At 36.9% G+C, this 14,774-nt stretch overlaps 1 pseudogene; it reads right to left on the reverse strand.

The window, feature by feature from the left end:
* Positions 1-5,374: 5,374 nt before the first annotated feature.
* Positions 5,375-9,588, reverse strand: LOC118493182 (annotated as a pseudogene).
* Between the last annotated feature and the right edge of the window lie 5,186 nt (positions 9,589-14,774).

Below are 14,774 nucleotides of genomic sequence, written 5' to 3' on the forward strand. Positions count from 1 at the left end.
TGTGTGAATTTTGAGACTGCCGTGACTTGGCTCGACACACAAATGCCTTTTTTTAAACAGGGAATAATCTGCAACCAATCAGATATCTCCCTTGTTTTAGCCAATCACAAGAACGCACCCCACGTGGGGGATTGTTTACTTATAAGCCAATCACATGAACGCGTTCACACAGCAATGTGGTGTAGGAGACATTGGTCGAACTTATAAGTCACGCCCACTGCCAACTCGGAACTTGCAGACGGAGCAACAACCAACAATGGGACATTTTTAACAATTTTCACCATCTTATTCATCATTAAATTCACTTCTGACAACATTTTAGGCAAGAAATCAACTATGTAGAGGTCAAATATGGGCCGTTTTACGAAAACTGATGGCTAATAGGGCTTGGGTGTCGTGACGTCACTACCTGGCGACGTCGGGCGTTGATTGCCTCCTTTACCGCTACTCGGACTACTGCGCACTGTTTATAGACGTAACGTCCCTCTCAGTCGTGTGTCTTAAGTGAACATTGAACATTGAAAATAAGGGAAATTTCCCGGGTTACTCACCCAAAATATGGGAAAATTTCAACATTCACCTTTCTGTTGCTATCCCTTTGCTGACAGCAAAAAAATCGTACTACAAAACTGCTGCATTAACTAAGCAAGTTGTGTGAAGCTACTCGTGCTCTCACAAGAACCATGCTGTTATCTTAAAAAGGCCAACATCACGCTAAGGTTGCTTTCAAGTAAGCAAAACGATGCTTTGAAAACATCTGTTTTGCTGGAAGGGCAAGGGGTAGCAACAGGACAACAGTACAGAGATGGACAGGTCCGATGGAAGGGCTAACGTTAATGTTATGAGAGTATTCAAATACGGGATATTTTACAGGAAAATACTAAAATGGGAAGACAGCGGGAAAAGAGCTCAAATACGTGAGAAACCCGGAAAAAACGGGAGGGTTGACAGCTACTAACTACACTTTTGAAACACATAGTTAAAAGTATTACATGTGTGAATGGTTGTTAGCACTAACGGTTACTAAACTAGCAGCTAGGTGGAGCACATACCGGTCCCTGGCTTCCCTATTTAAAGTATACCGGTAAATTCCACATCCTTTTCTGGATTTTAACATCTTTTTTTTTCTTTTCTTTCTCCCAACTCTGCTTCTTTTCCTCGTTCGAATTGCTGTATGTTTACATTTGTGAGGCCATCAACATGGCCGCCACGTCCCAGAATGCAATGCGGCGCCCAAGCCCTATTGCAAATTTTGTCCGACTGTGTGTCGGTAGTTCAGTGGCCGGTGCTGCCTGTGTTGCTGCCTCGCCGCCCGGCCTGCTGGGAGGTAGATGGAGCTCCGTCATGGCTGGCAGCCCACGGCACTCCATGCAAAGTCACCGTTTTTTGGGTTAATGGACTACCAAACGCCGCTGCCCTGACAGAGCTCCAGGGCCTGCAGCTCCTCTCTTCCTGCTAAATAGCCGCTGTGTGTGAGTGAGAGCGCGATGAGCAAGCTTGTTACGCCCGCAATCTCTTACCACAGGTTCCAGTTAATCTCATAATGGATATGTGTGTTGAGTTATTTAAACAAACGATCATGGAAATAAACGCCTCTTGTCCGTGAGTCTCATTGATAGAGCCTGCGGCTGGATGGAGCTCTATCAATGAGAGCTAGCTAGCCTCCTCTTAGACTTCTGAAACGAAACCTCCAATGTTCACAAAAAAGCATTACATTGAAATCTGACACCATTGTTAGCTTTATAAGACCTTGGGGTAGATGTTCTATAAGTGGCATGACAAAATTCAAACTGTAAATATACAAAAATTATGCCGAAAGTGTAGCAACGATCTTTCCCATAGGATTAAATGGGACACATAGCTAGCCTAGCTAGCAGCTCCTCCTAAGGAGACCCCTAATGTTCACAAAAATGCATTAAATTGAAATCGGACACCATAGTTAGCTTTATAAGACCTTGGGGTAGATGTTCTATAAGTGGCGTGACGAAATTCAAACTGTAAATATACGAAAGTTATGCCAGCAGCTGGCAGCCAGCCAGCTCCGGAGCTCCGCGGAGCCCCGAGCCCCGGTCGTCCAATAACCGAGAAACGGTGACTTTCACTGGGTATGGAGTTTGCCGCTTTCTCGTCAGACTGTGTGGAGCTCCTAAAGTTGAGCAAAACATTACATGAATTACTACGAGAATGGATGACTCCACCCACATTCATATAGCGCAGTGTGAACGCGTTCATGTGATTGGCTTATAAGTAAACAATCCCCCACGTGGGGTGCGTTCTTGTGATTGGCTAAAACAAGGGAGATATCTGATTGGTTGCAGAACATTCCCTGTTTAAAAAAAGGCATTTGTGTGTCGCGCCAAGTCAGGGCACTCTCAAAATTCACACACAAATGCAGTGAAGTTCACAGACTGCAAGCAGTTTGTAAATCAAGATATATTTGTGTGTGCATCAGAAAAACATTTCTGAATCTTGTCCTGTGCATTTCTGAATCTTGTGTGCATTTGTAAATGTTGTTTGCATTTCTGAATTTTGTGTGCATTTCTGAATTTTGTGTGTATTTGTGAATTTTGTGCGCATTTGTGTATCCTGTGTGTGTATTTAGGAATCATGTGTGTGCATATATGAATCCTGTGTGTGCATATGTGAATGTAGTGTGTGCATTTATCTTTATTGAGACTCTTTTAGCTCCATACTGTCCAAACGTCCTTATTTTACGAGTTCGGAATGAGAACGGGTTGCATATTCACTGTACAAGTTGTGATATACTTTTTCTTTTCATTGCAAAATGTGTTTACTATATGAAATAAGCATTGTTTTTTTCTGTAACTACATGCCCTGAGAATTTGGTTTCATTTTTACAGTTTTGAGAAAATAGGTGATGGTTTCAAGAAATGTGTCTTAGCAATCGAGACATTTACAGATCTTCCCAACGTTCCTTTGCTAATTTTCCCAAAACTGTAAACATAAAACCCCTAAAATGGTAAACTCTACAAGTCCCTAGCAAAAGCCAACACTGCATTCAAAACTGTTTAATCTCTGCATCAAAATGGCATGCGCGCGCACACACACACACACACACACACACACACACACACACACACACACACACACACACACGTCATGTGAATAGATCTGTCTACCAACCAACACACTGATGTGCTCAACACAAAACACTACTATGAATATCCCATCAGTAGGTTTATGCCTTTTGCATTCTCAGTGTTACGCTGTAGTCGGTTGTAAAAGATTGTCACTGCCTGTCGCGGAAATTGAAAATGGCAAATTGCGCTTTTCCATGTCATGCATATGCATTCACGGGAGGGTCAAGGGGAAAGTGGGAGTTTCCCATAAAGAGATCGGAGGGGAAGCGTAAAGTGCGCCTAATTGTGTATTCCGCAGTATGTATTCCAGCGAAAAGGCTGTCCTACTAGAGCTTAGATCGGGCCCAAAAAATCAAGCCCGACCCTACCCGAGCCTGTACACGGTGTGTCCGAGCCCGGCCCGACACATTAACTGTAATTATGAGCCCGAGCCCGATTTAAACCTGACAATTTTTAGTTCGTCAGTTGTAACGTGGGCCGTTACAACTGACGTTCTCAACTACAATTCTGAGTTTTTTGAACTACAAAAAACTGTTTAGAATTATCTTAATGAATACCGGTAATGCAACAAGGACGAAGCATGTAAACTGCGCTGTTTGTTTTTATTCAGAATGGAATGGATCGCAAATGGATCCGAATGAAGAAACGTAAAAAAAAAACCTCGACCCTAGCTGCTCCCTCAGCTGAATAGTGTGGGTAACAGATACATGCTGCATAACATCAGGAGGGATACGTCCCCTTCTAACGCAGAAGGCAGCTTAGGTTCTGGTCTCTAGTCATCTCACGTCTAGACTACTGCAACTCCCTGCTGATTGGCCTGCCTGCATGTGCCGTCCGGCCCCTGCAGCTCATTCAGAACGCAGCAGTTCGACTTGTCTCCAACCTCCCCAAGTTTTCACACACTACACCGCTCCTCCGCTCTCTTCACTGGTTACCAATTGCTGCCCGCATCCGCTTCAAGACACTAGTACTTGCATACAGGGCCACGAACGTTCAGCCCCAGCATACATCCAGGACATGGTCAAACCCTATACCCCAACCCGCCCGCTCCGCTCTGCATCAGCAAACCTGCTTGCTGCCCCCTCACAGCGAGGGAGATCTAATCAATCAACGAAATCCCGACTGTTTGCTGTCCTGGCTCCTAAATGGTGGAATGAGCTCCCTATTGACATCAGGATGGCTGAAAACCTGTGCATCTTCCGCCGAAGGTTAAAAACACATCTCTTCCGACTACACCTCGGACAATGAAGGATATATATATATATCTTGATACTGCACTTTCACATGGCTCTTTGTAGCATTACCTATTTAGAGCTAATGTACAGTGCCTGACAAAAGTCTTGTCGCTTATCTAAGTTGTAGGAACAACAAATAATAACTTGACTTGTAGTTGATCAATTGGAATCAGAAATGGTTATATGAAAGGCAAAGGCTTCTGGATTATGCTTATTATACCAAAATAAAGTTTTGTATCATTCATTGAGTTTTATCATTGAATTAGGACAGAAAGGTCAGATTTGGCTTGGACAAAAGTCTTGTCGTGTCTTATATGATTCAACCAATCACAGATTAGAGTTTCACCTGTGACAAATACTGTAATTAACACATTCCTGGGTGTGTATAAAAAGAACTCCAGCACACCAGACCTTCATGTGAAGTGCAACCTGACCTCTCACAACATGCCAAAGATTCAACCACAGACCAAAGTGCTGATCATCAAGAGCCTGAAGACCAAGTCTGCTGCTGAGGTGGCAAACATCTTCAATGTATCCAAACGTCAAGTGGAAAGGATAAGAAAAAGATTTGAAGAAACTGGTAAAGTTCATGACAAGTCCAGGTCAGGCAGACCTCATAAGACAACTGTTCGAGAGGACCGTTTGTTGCTTCGACAGTCCAGGGCCAGCCCTTTTTCTGGGCTGGCCACCAGAAACCCCTGTATCTATAACAACAGTTTGTCGAATTCTCTCACGCAGTGGCCTCCATGGCCGAATTAGTGCTCACAAACCAGCATTAAACAGAAGACAACTAAAAAAGTGTGTTGCATTTGCAAAAGCCCACAGCTTGGTGAAAGGATGGACAGTGGAAAAGTGGCAGAACGTTGATTTTTCTGATGAATCATCCATTGAACTGCATCCCAATTGCTGCAAATACTGCAGAAGACCTGGTGGAACTCGCATGGACCCAAGATTCACCCAGAAAACAGTCAAGTTTGGTGGAGTAAAAATCATGGTTTGGGGTGTAGTGGAAGTTTTTCTTGTAAGCAGCAGGAAAGTCCATCGGAGACGCTTCCCAACCGCCGTCAACAGCGGTAACCTGCTGGATCGGCGCTCCAGAAAACAGGAAGTGAGCAAGCCGGGGAGGAACAGGAACAGGAAGAGGAGGAGTCTCAGAGGAAGGCGTCGCACCACTCCTTCAGACACTGAGCGCAGGTTCCCGCCTGGCGCGAGTTGGCCACTGGCGTCTTTCAGCCAATCGGTGAACATCTCAGTGTCTTTCTTCAGCAGCAGGAAACTGACCCAGAACCACGTAGGCCTGAAATACACAGAAATACATGAAGAACTGCGTACTAAAAAACACACACAATACATGAAGAACTGCGTACTAAACACACAAATACACGAAGAACTGCGTACTAACACACGGAAATACATGAAGAACTGCGTACTAAACACACAAATACACGAAGAACTGCGTACTAAACACGAATGAAGAACTGCGTACTAAACACACAAATACATGAAGAACTGCGTACTAAACACACAAAACACGAAGAACTGCGTACTAAACACACGGAAATACATGAAGAACTGCGTACTAAACACACAAATACATGAAGAACTGCGTACTAAACACACAGAAATACACAAAGAACTGCATACTAAACACACGGAAATACACAAAGAACTGCGTACTAAACACACGGAAATACACAAAGAACTGCATACTAAACACACGGAAATACACAAAGAACTGCGTACTAAACACACGGAAATACACAAAGAACTGCATACTAAACACACGGAAATACATGAAGAACTGCGTACTAAACACGGAAATACACAAAGAACTGCGTACTAAACACACAAATACACGAAGAACTGCGTACGAAACACCCATACTAGTGTAGTGTAGTTCTGTGTAGTTCTGTGTAGTTTGGTGTAGTGTAGTGTAGTTCTGTGTAGTTTGGTGTAGTGTAGTGTAGTTCTGTGTAGTTTGGTGTAGTGTAGTGTAGTTCTGTGTAGTGTAGTGTAGTGTAGTTTTGTGTAGTGTAGTGTAGTTCTGTGTAGTTTTGTGTAGTGTAGTTCTGTGTAGTTTTGTGTAGTGTAGTTCTGTGTAGTTTTGTGTAGTGTAGTGTAGTGTAGTTCTGTGTAGTTCTGTGTAGTTTTGTGTAGTGTAGTGTAGTGTAGTGTAGTTCTGTGTAGTTTTGTGTAGTGTAGTGTAGTGTAGTTCTGTGTAGTTCTGTGTAGTTCTGTGTAGTTTTGTGTAGTGTAGTGTAGTTCTGTGTAGTTTTGTGTAGTGTAGTGTAGTTCTGTGTAGTTTTGTGTAGTGTAATTCTGTGTAGTTTTGTGTAGTGTAGTGTAGTTCTGTGTAGTTTGGTGTAGTGTCCACCTTGTCGAAGCCCTGCTGCTCCAGTGTAGTGTAGTTGTGTGTAGTATAGTTGTGTGTAGTGTAGTATAGTTGTGTAGTATAGTTGCGTAGTATAGTTGTGTAGTATAGTTGTGTGTAGTATAGTTGTGTGTAGTTGTGTGTAGTATAGTTGTGTGTAGTGTAGTATAGTTGTGTAGTATAATTGTGTAGTATAGTTGTGTGTAGTGTAGTATAGTTGTGTGTAGTATAGTTGTGTAGTATAGTTGTGTAGTATAGTTGTGTGTAGTGTAGTATAGTTGTGTGTAGTATAGTTGTGTAGTATAGTTGTGTGTAGTGTAGTATAGTTGTGTAGTATAGTTGTGTAGTATAGTTGTGTGTAGTGTAGTATAGTTGTGTAGTATAGTTGTGTGTAGTGTAGTATAGTTGTGTGTAGTGTAGTATAGTTGTGTGTAGTGTAGTATAGTTGTGTAGTATAATTGTGTAGTATAGTTGTGTGTAGTGTAGTATAGTTGTGTGTAGTATAGTTGTGTAGTATAGTTGTGTAGTATAGTTGTGTGTAGTGTAGTATAGTTGTGTGTAGTATAGTTGTGTAGTATAGCTGTGTGTAGTGTAGTATAGTTGTGTAGTATAGTTGTGTGTAGTGTAGTATAGTTGTGTAGTATAGTTGTGTGTAGTGTAGTATAGTTGTGTAGTATAGTTGTGTAGTATAGTTGTGTAGTATAGTTGTGTGTAGTGTAGTATAGTTGTGTAGTATAGTTGTGTGTAGTGTAGTATAGTTGTGTGTAGTGTAGTATAGTTGTGTAGTATAATTGTGTAGTATAGTTGTATGTAGTGTAGTATAGTTGTGTGTAGTATAGTTGTGTAGTATAGTTGTGTAGTATAGTTGTGTGTAGTGTAGTATAGTTGTGTAGTATAGTTGTGTAGTATAGTTGTGTAGTATAGTTGTGTAGTATAGTTGTGTAGTATAGTTGTGTGTAGTGTAGTATAGTTGTGTAGTATAGTTGTGTAGTATAGTAACCTTGTCGAAGCCCTGCTGCTCCAGCTTCTTCCCCAGAATCTCTCCGATTCCCGACAGCGCCGTCACCGCTTTGTCGCCCATCGGCTCGCCCACGAAGTCCCGGTGTTTCTGGGACGTGGTCGACATCCTGCTGCTGGATAGACGACAAGAAGACAAGACAACAAGTCACTACAGACCAGAACCAGGTCCAGACTGCATCAGAGATTATTATTTCATTTAAATATTTCTACAATAAAAACGGGATCTGCTTGTTGTTGTTTTTAAATATTAAATAAATACATAAATAAAAAATATATTTAAAAAAAAATTAGAAAATACAAAAAAAAAAATACATAAAGAAAAACTAAAGAAACATATACAAAAATAAGAAAAAACATGAATAAAAAGAGAAATAAAATAAAAATAAATAAATACATTAAAATACTTTAATAAATAAATAAATAAATACAGCTGTCAAATAAATCCTGATAATAACTGCGGTCAAATCAGCTGATAATAAAACTGTAGGACGCTCTTATTCCGGCACGCGTGGTAAATACATCCAACCGGCCCATATCGAGTAGTGAAGTTAGCGGCATGGTACACATGGGACTACTTCCAGTTTTCAAAATAAGGCGTTAATACAAAGTACATACAACCACAAGATTAATGGATTATATTCACCAGAAGTACAATATATGTAACCTGTGTCAACGGTATAAATTTGGAGATGTTATATACATTTCTAGGGTAAAATGACGTCAAGTCTGGAACTTAAAAAGGTGCTATAAAAAGGACTTTCCTCCATAATTCCAGGCAATGATAAAACAGGTGAACTAGTGTGATGTTTTAGAAACAAAATGTGGATCAGTGTTTCCCTCATGTTGTGCATTTACGGTAAAACTGTCGGTTTTACAACAAAAGTTATTTCAGTAGAACCTGACTTCTTTCATGACAGTAATCGACACAACAAGGCCAAACCAAGCAGTGTAAAACGCCTTAATATTCTTCAGTATTGAACGCTGTCTGGTGGGGAATCATATACTGTCAGTGCCGAATTATACAGCTGATGTAAATGTTACGATCATTGTGTCATGGTGTTCCTGGTCGGGACATAATAGTTAGAAAACTCATGCTAAACTTCCAATATTATCTGTTGTTCAGACAGGCCGATCTTCATTTGAGAATCTAACATTTTAAAGGTGTCTTGCTGATCAAAAGATACACAGACGTCTTTAGAAATATTTTAATAGATTTTTAAATCATGTAGCAACTCTGTCACATTTCGGCATAAACACAAAACACCAAAACAATAGTTATTACAGTAAAAACTGTCTCCTTCCATGACAGTCATCGGCACAACAAGGCGAAACGAATGAACGTAAAAATGTAAATATTCCTCAATATTGAACGCTGTCTGGTGGGGAATCATATACTGTCAGTGCCGAATTATACAGCTGATGTTAATGTTTGAATACATGTCATATCGTGTTCTAGGACGGTACGTAATAGTTAGAAAACTCATGCTAAACCTCCAATATTAATCTGTATTTCAGAAAGGGCGATCTTCATTTGAGAATCTAACTATCTATATGCCGAATTGTTAGAGAGTTCCTGATCTTTCTAAACATCTATTAAAAATCTTTCTAAGACGTCTGTGCATCTTTTTATCAACATTAAACTTTAAAATGTCAGATTTTTAAACCAAGATCGCCGCGAACGCCGAGTCAGTTGGCTCTCTGCTGTCAGTTGGGCTGATTTTTTAGCTAACACACACACACACACACACACGTTAACGGGCTGGAGGATCAGACAGACCGTCGCTACATAAACAGCCGTCTAAACTTCACCAAACTGATCTCAACCCGCAGTATTTCCCGCACATACCCCCCCCTCACAGAGCACGTGCGCATGACCAGGAGCAGCGGGACTCACCTGACTCCGAAAACACCGCAGACCGCACGAGGAACCCGCAGCAAAAAGCCCTTTTATTCTGAAACACGCGTTGGCTGACGCTCTGAGCGTGACGTCAGTACGCAGGCAGTCAAAGATGGTTTGTGGAAAATGATGAGATGAGTCACTCGGTGGAAAAATTAAACACCCAAAGGTAGGAGCAGCAGAAGCCCGCAGCAACTGTTGATCACTTTTTAGACATACTATACTATGACTTTTTATAACTTCTTTCAATATACTATACTATGACTTTTTATAACTTCTTTCAATATACTATACTATGACTTTTTATGACTTTTTTTGACTTTTTTGACATACTATACTATGACTTTTTAACTTTTTTGACATACTATACTATGACTTTTTTTTTACTTTTTAGACATACTATACTATGACTTTTTTAGACATACTATACTATGACTTTTTGACTTTTTTGACATACTATAGTATGACTTTTTGACTTTTTTGACATACTATACTATGACTTTTTATAACTTCTTTCAATATACTATACTATGACTTTTTATGACTTTTTAGACATACTATACTATGACTTTTTTCGACATATTATACTATGACTTTTTGACTTTTTTGACATACTATAGTATGACTTTTTAGACATACTATACTATGACTTTTTAACTTTTTTGACATACTATACTATGACTTTTTTTTGACTTTTTAGACATACTATACTATGACTTTTTAACTTTTTTGACATACTATACTATGACTTTTTGACTTTTTAGACATACTATACTATGACTTTTTTTTGACTTTTTTGACATACTATACTATGACTTTTTTTTGACTTTTTTCGACATACTATACTATGACTTTTTGACTTTTTTGACATACTATACTATGACTTTTTTTTGACTTTTTAGACATACTATACTATGACTTTTTAACTTTTTTGACATACTATAGTATGACTTTTTGACTTTTTTGACATACTATACTATGACTTTTTATGACTTTTTAGACATACTATACTATGACTTTTTATGACTTTTTAGACATACTATACTATGACTTTTTTCGACATATTATACTATGACTTTTTGACTTTTTTGACATACTATAGTATGACTTTTTAGACATACTATATTATGACTTTTTAACTTTTTTGACATACTATAGTATGACTTTTTGACTTTTTTGACATACTATACTATGACTTTTTTCGACATATTATACTATGACTTTTTGACTTTTTTGACATACTATAGTATGACTTTTTAGACATACTATACTATGACTTTTTTCGACATATTATACTATGACTTTTTGACTTTTTTGACATACTATACTATGACTTTTTGACTTTTTAGACATACTATACTATGACTTTTTGACTTTTTTGACATACTATACTATGACTTTTGTATGACTTTTTTCGACATATTATACTGTGACTTTTTAACTTTTTTGACATACTATACTATGACTTTTTGACTTTTTTGACATACTATACTATGACTTTTTGACTTTTTTGACATACTATAGTATGACTTTTTATGACTTTTTTTCCGACATTGTTAGGGAAATTTTGATTTACATACTTTCCCTCTTGTTATTATTAAACTGTTTGCATATAATAATATTATACTGATTACTCTAAACAAGATAACTGGAGCCACTGCGTGTCCTTGTCTGAGCACGGTGTGTTCATGCCCTCTCAGACCAGATAGTCATCGACTCTGACGAGATAAACAGCTGACGACACCAACTCTTATCAGTATCATGATTATCACATTCTACGTTGTATTATAAAAGCTGCTGCAGAGAGCTTTTCGTGAGGTCATTGTCTGTACTATTCCCTAGTGCGGAGAAGGCCTCCTCGTTGGCTTCTCGAGTAAAATGAACTTTAATATCTCTTCAGTGGTCTCTGTCTATCATTTGATAATGTAAATTATTCTAACAGACATATTATACTGACTTTTTATGACTTCTGTCGACATATACTATGACTTTTTCGACATATTATACTGACTTTTTTCAACATATACTATGACTTTTTTTGACATATACTATGACACTTTTTCAACATATACTATGACACTTTTTTCGACATATTATACTGACTTTTTTCAACATATACTATGACTTTTTTCAACATATACTATGACTTTTTTCAACATATACTATGACACTTTTTTCGACATATTATACTGACTTTTTTATGACTTCCTTCAACATATACTATGACTTTTTCGACATATTATACTGACTTTTTTCGACATTATACTGACTTTTTTATGACTTTTTTCGACATATACTATGACTTTTTTTCGACATATACTATGACTTTTTTTCGACATATTATACTGACTTTTTTATGACTTTCTTCGACATATACTATGACACTTTTTTTCGACATATTATACTGACTTTTTTCGACATATTAGTATATGTCGAAAAACTATATGACTTTTTTTCGACATATACTGACTTTTTTCGATATATACTATGACTTTTTTCGACATATACTATGACACTTTTTTCGACATATTATACTGACTTTTTTCGACATTATACTGACTTTTTTATGACTTTTTTCGACATATACTATGACTTTTTTTTCGACATATACTATGACTTTTTTTCGACATATACTATGACTTTTTTCGACATATTATACTGACTTTTTTCGACATATACTATGACTTTTTTTCGACATATACTATGACTTTTTTTCGACATATACTGACTTTTTTTATGACTTTTTTCGACATATACTATGACTTTTTTTGACATATACTACGACTTTTTTTCGACATATTATACTGACTTTTTTCGATATTATACTGACTTTTTTATGACTTTTTTCGACATATACTATGACTTTTTTTCGACATATACTATGACTTTTTTTCGACATATTATACTGACTTTTTATGACTTTCTTCGACATATACTATGACTTTTTTTCGACATATACTATGACTTTTTTTCGACATATTATACTGACTTTTTTATGACTTTTTTCGACATATACTATGACTTTTTTTCGACATATACTATGACTTTTTTTCGACATATACTATGACTTTCTTCGACATATACTATGACTTTTTTTCGACATATACTATGACTTTTTTTCGACATATTATACTGACTTTTTTATGACTTTTTTCGACATATACTATGACTTTTTTTCGATATATACTATGACTTTTTTTCGACATATACTATGACACTTTTTTCGACATATTATACTGACTTTTTTCGACATTATACTGACTTTTTAATGACTTTTTTCGACATATACTATGACTTTTTTTTCGACATATACTATGACTTTTTTTTCGACATATACTATGACTTTTTTCGACATATTATACTGACTTTTTTCGACATATACTATGACTTTTTTTCGACATATACTATGACTTTTTTTCGACATATACTGACTTTTTTTATGACTTTTTTCGACATACTATGACTTTTTTTTGACATATACTACGACTTTTTTTCGACATATTATACTGACTTTTTTCGACATTATACTGACTTTTTTATGACTTTTTCGACATATACTATGACTTTTTTCGACATATTATACTGACTTTTTTATGACTTTCTTCGACATATACTATGACTTTTTTTCGACATATACTATGACTTTTTTTCGACATATTATACTGACTTTTTTATGACTTTTTTCGACATATACTATGACTTTTTTTCGACATATACTATGACTTTTTTTCGACATATACTATGACTTTTTTCGACATATTATACTGACTTTTTTCGACATATACTATGACTTTTTTTCGACATATACTATGACTTTTTTTCGACATATACTGACTTTTTTTATGACTTTTTTCGACATACTATGACTTTTTTTTGACATATACTACGACTTTTTTTCGACATATTATACTGACTTTTTTCGACATTATACTGACTTTTTTATGACTTTTTTCGACATATACTATGACTTTTTTTCGACATATTATACTGACTTTTTTATGACTTTTTTCGACATATACTATGACTTTTTTTCGACATATACTATGACTTTTTTTCGACATATACTATGACTTTTTTTTGACATTTTATACTGACTTTTTTCGACATATACTATGACTTTTTTTCGACATATTATACTGACTTTTTTCGACATATACTATGACTTTTTTTCGACATATACTATGACTTTTTTTTCGACATATTATACTGACTTTTTTATGACTTTTCGACATATACTATGACTTTTTTCGACATATACTATGACTTTTTTTCGACATATACTGACTTTTTTCGACATATACTATGACACTTTTTTCGACATATACTATGACACTTTTTTCGACATATACTATGACACTTTTTTCGACATATACTATGACACTTTTTTCGACATATTATACTGACTTTTTTTTGACTTTTTTTCAACATATACTGACTTTTTTCGACATATACTGACTTTTTTATTACTTCTTTCGATATATACTGACTTTTTTCGACATATACTATGAATTTTTTCGACATATTATACTGACTTTTTATGACATACTATACTATGACTTTTTCAAAAGACTCCCGAACTTGTGTGTAATATGAGATGTTCCTAAGTTTTTGTGAACATTGAGGATGTCCCAGCCTCAGTGTTTGTGTTTTCGCTGCCACCCAAAGAAAGAAACCCACATAAACCCAGAAATCTTTAATTTATAGTTCAAGTCATCAACAGGCCTTCACGCTGAGAAGACATTTTAAAAAACAAACCGCAGTCAGACATGATCACATGGACCCAAAAGAGCAGAAACAAAAAAAAATAATCAAATTACACAGATTATTAAGAATCAAGACGATGAAATACTTTAAAAGATAAAACTCTAAGTCTCTGTGTTCGTTCTCCAGTTTGGTTTCCTCGCCGTCGTCGCCGCCGCTCTGCAGTCGATGTGAGAGGAACGTAAACGCAGAAATAAAAACAGGAATGTTCGTTTTCAGTTCATGCGAGAAGATGTAGTCCCATCAGAACACAAACCCTAATGTGTGTGTCTGTCTGTCTGTCTGTGTGTGTGTGTGTGTGTGTGTGTGTGTGTCTATCTGTGTGTCTGTCTGTCTGTGTGTGTGTCTGTCTGTCTGTCTGTCTGTCTATCTGTCTGTGTGTGTGTGTG

This window comes from Sander lucioperca, chromosome 15, assembly GCF_008315115.2.
Source record: "Sander lucioperca isolate FBNREF2018 chromosome 15, SLUC_FBN_1.2, whole genome shotgun sequence".
NCBI classification, from domain to species: Eukaryota; Metazoa; Chordata; class Actinopteri; order Perciformes; family Percidae; genus Sander; species Sander lucioperca.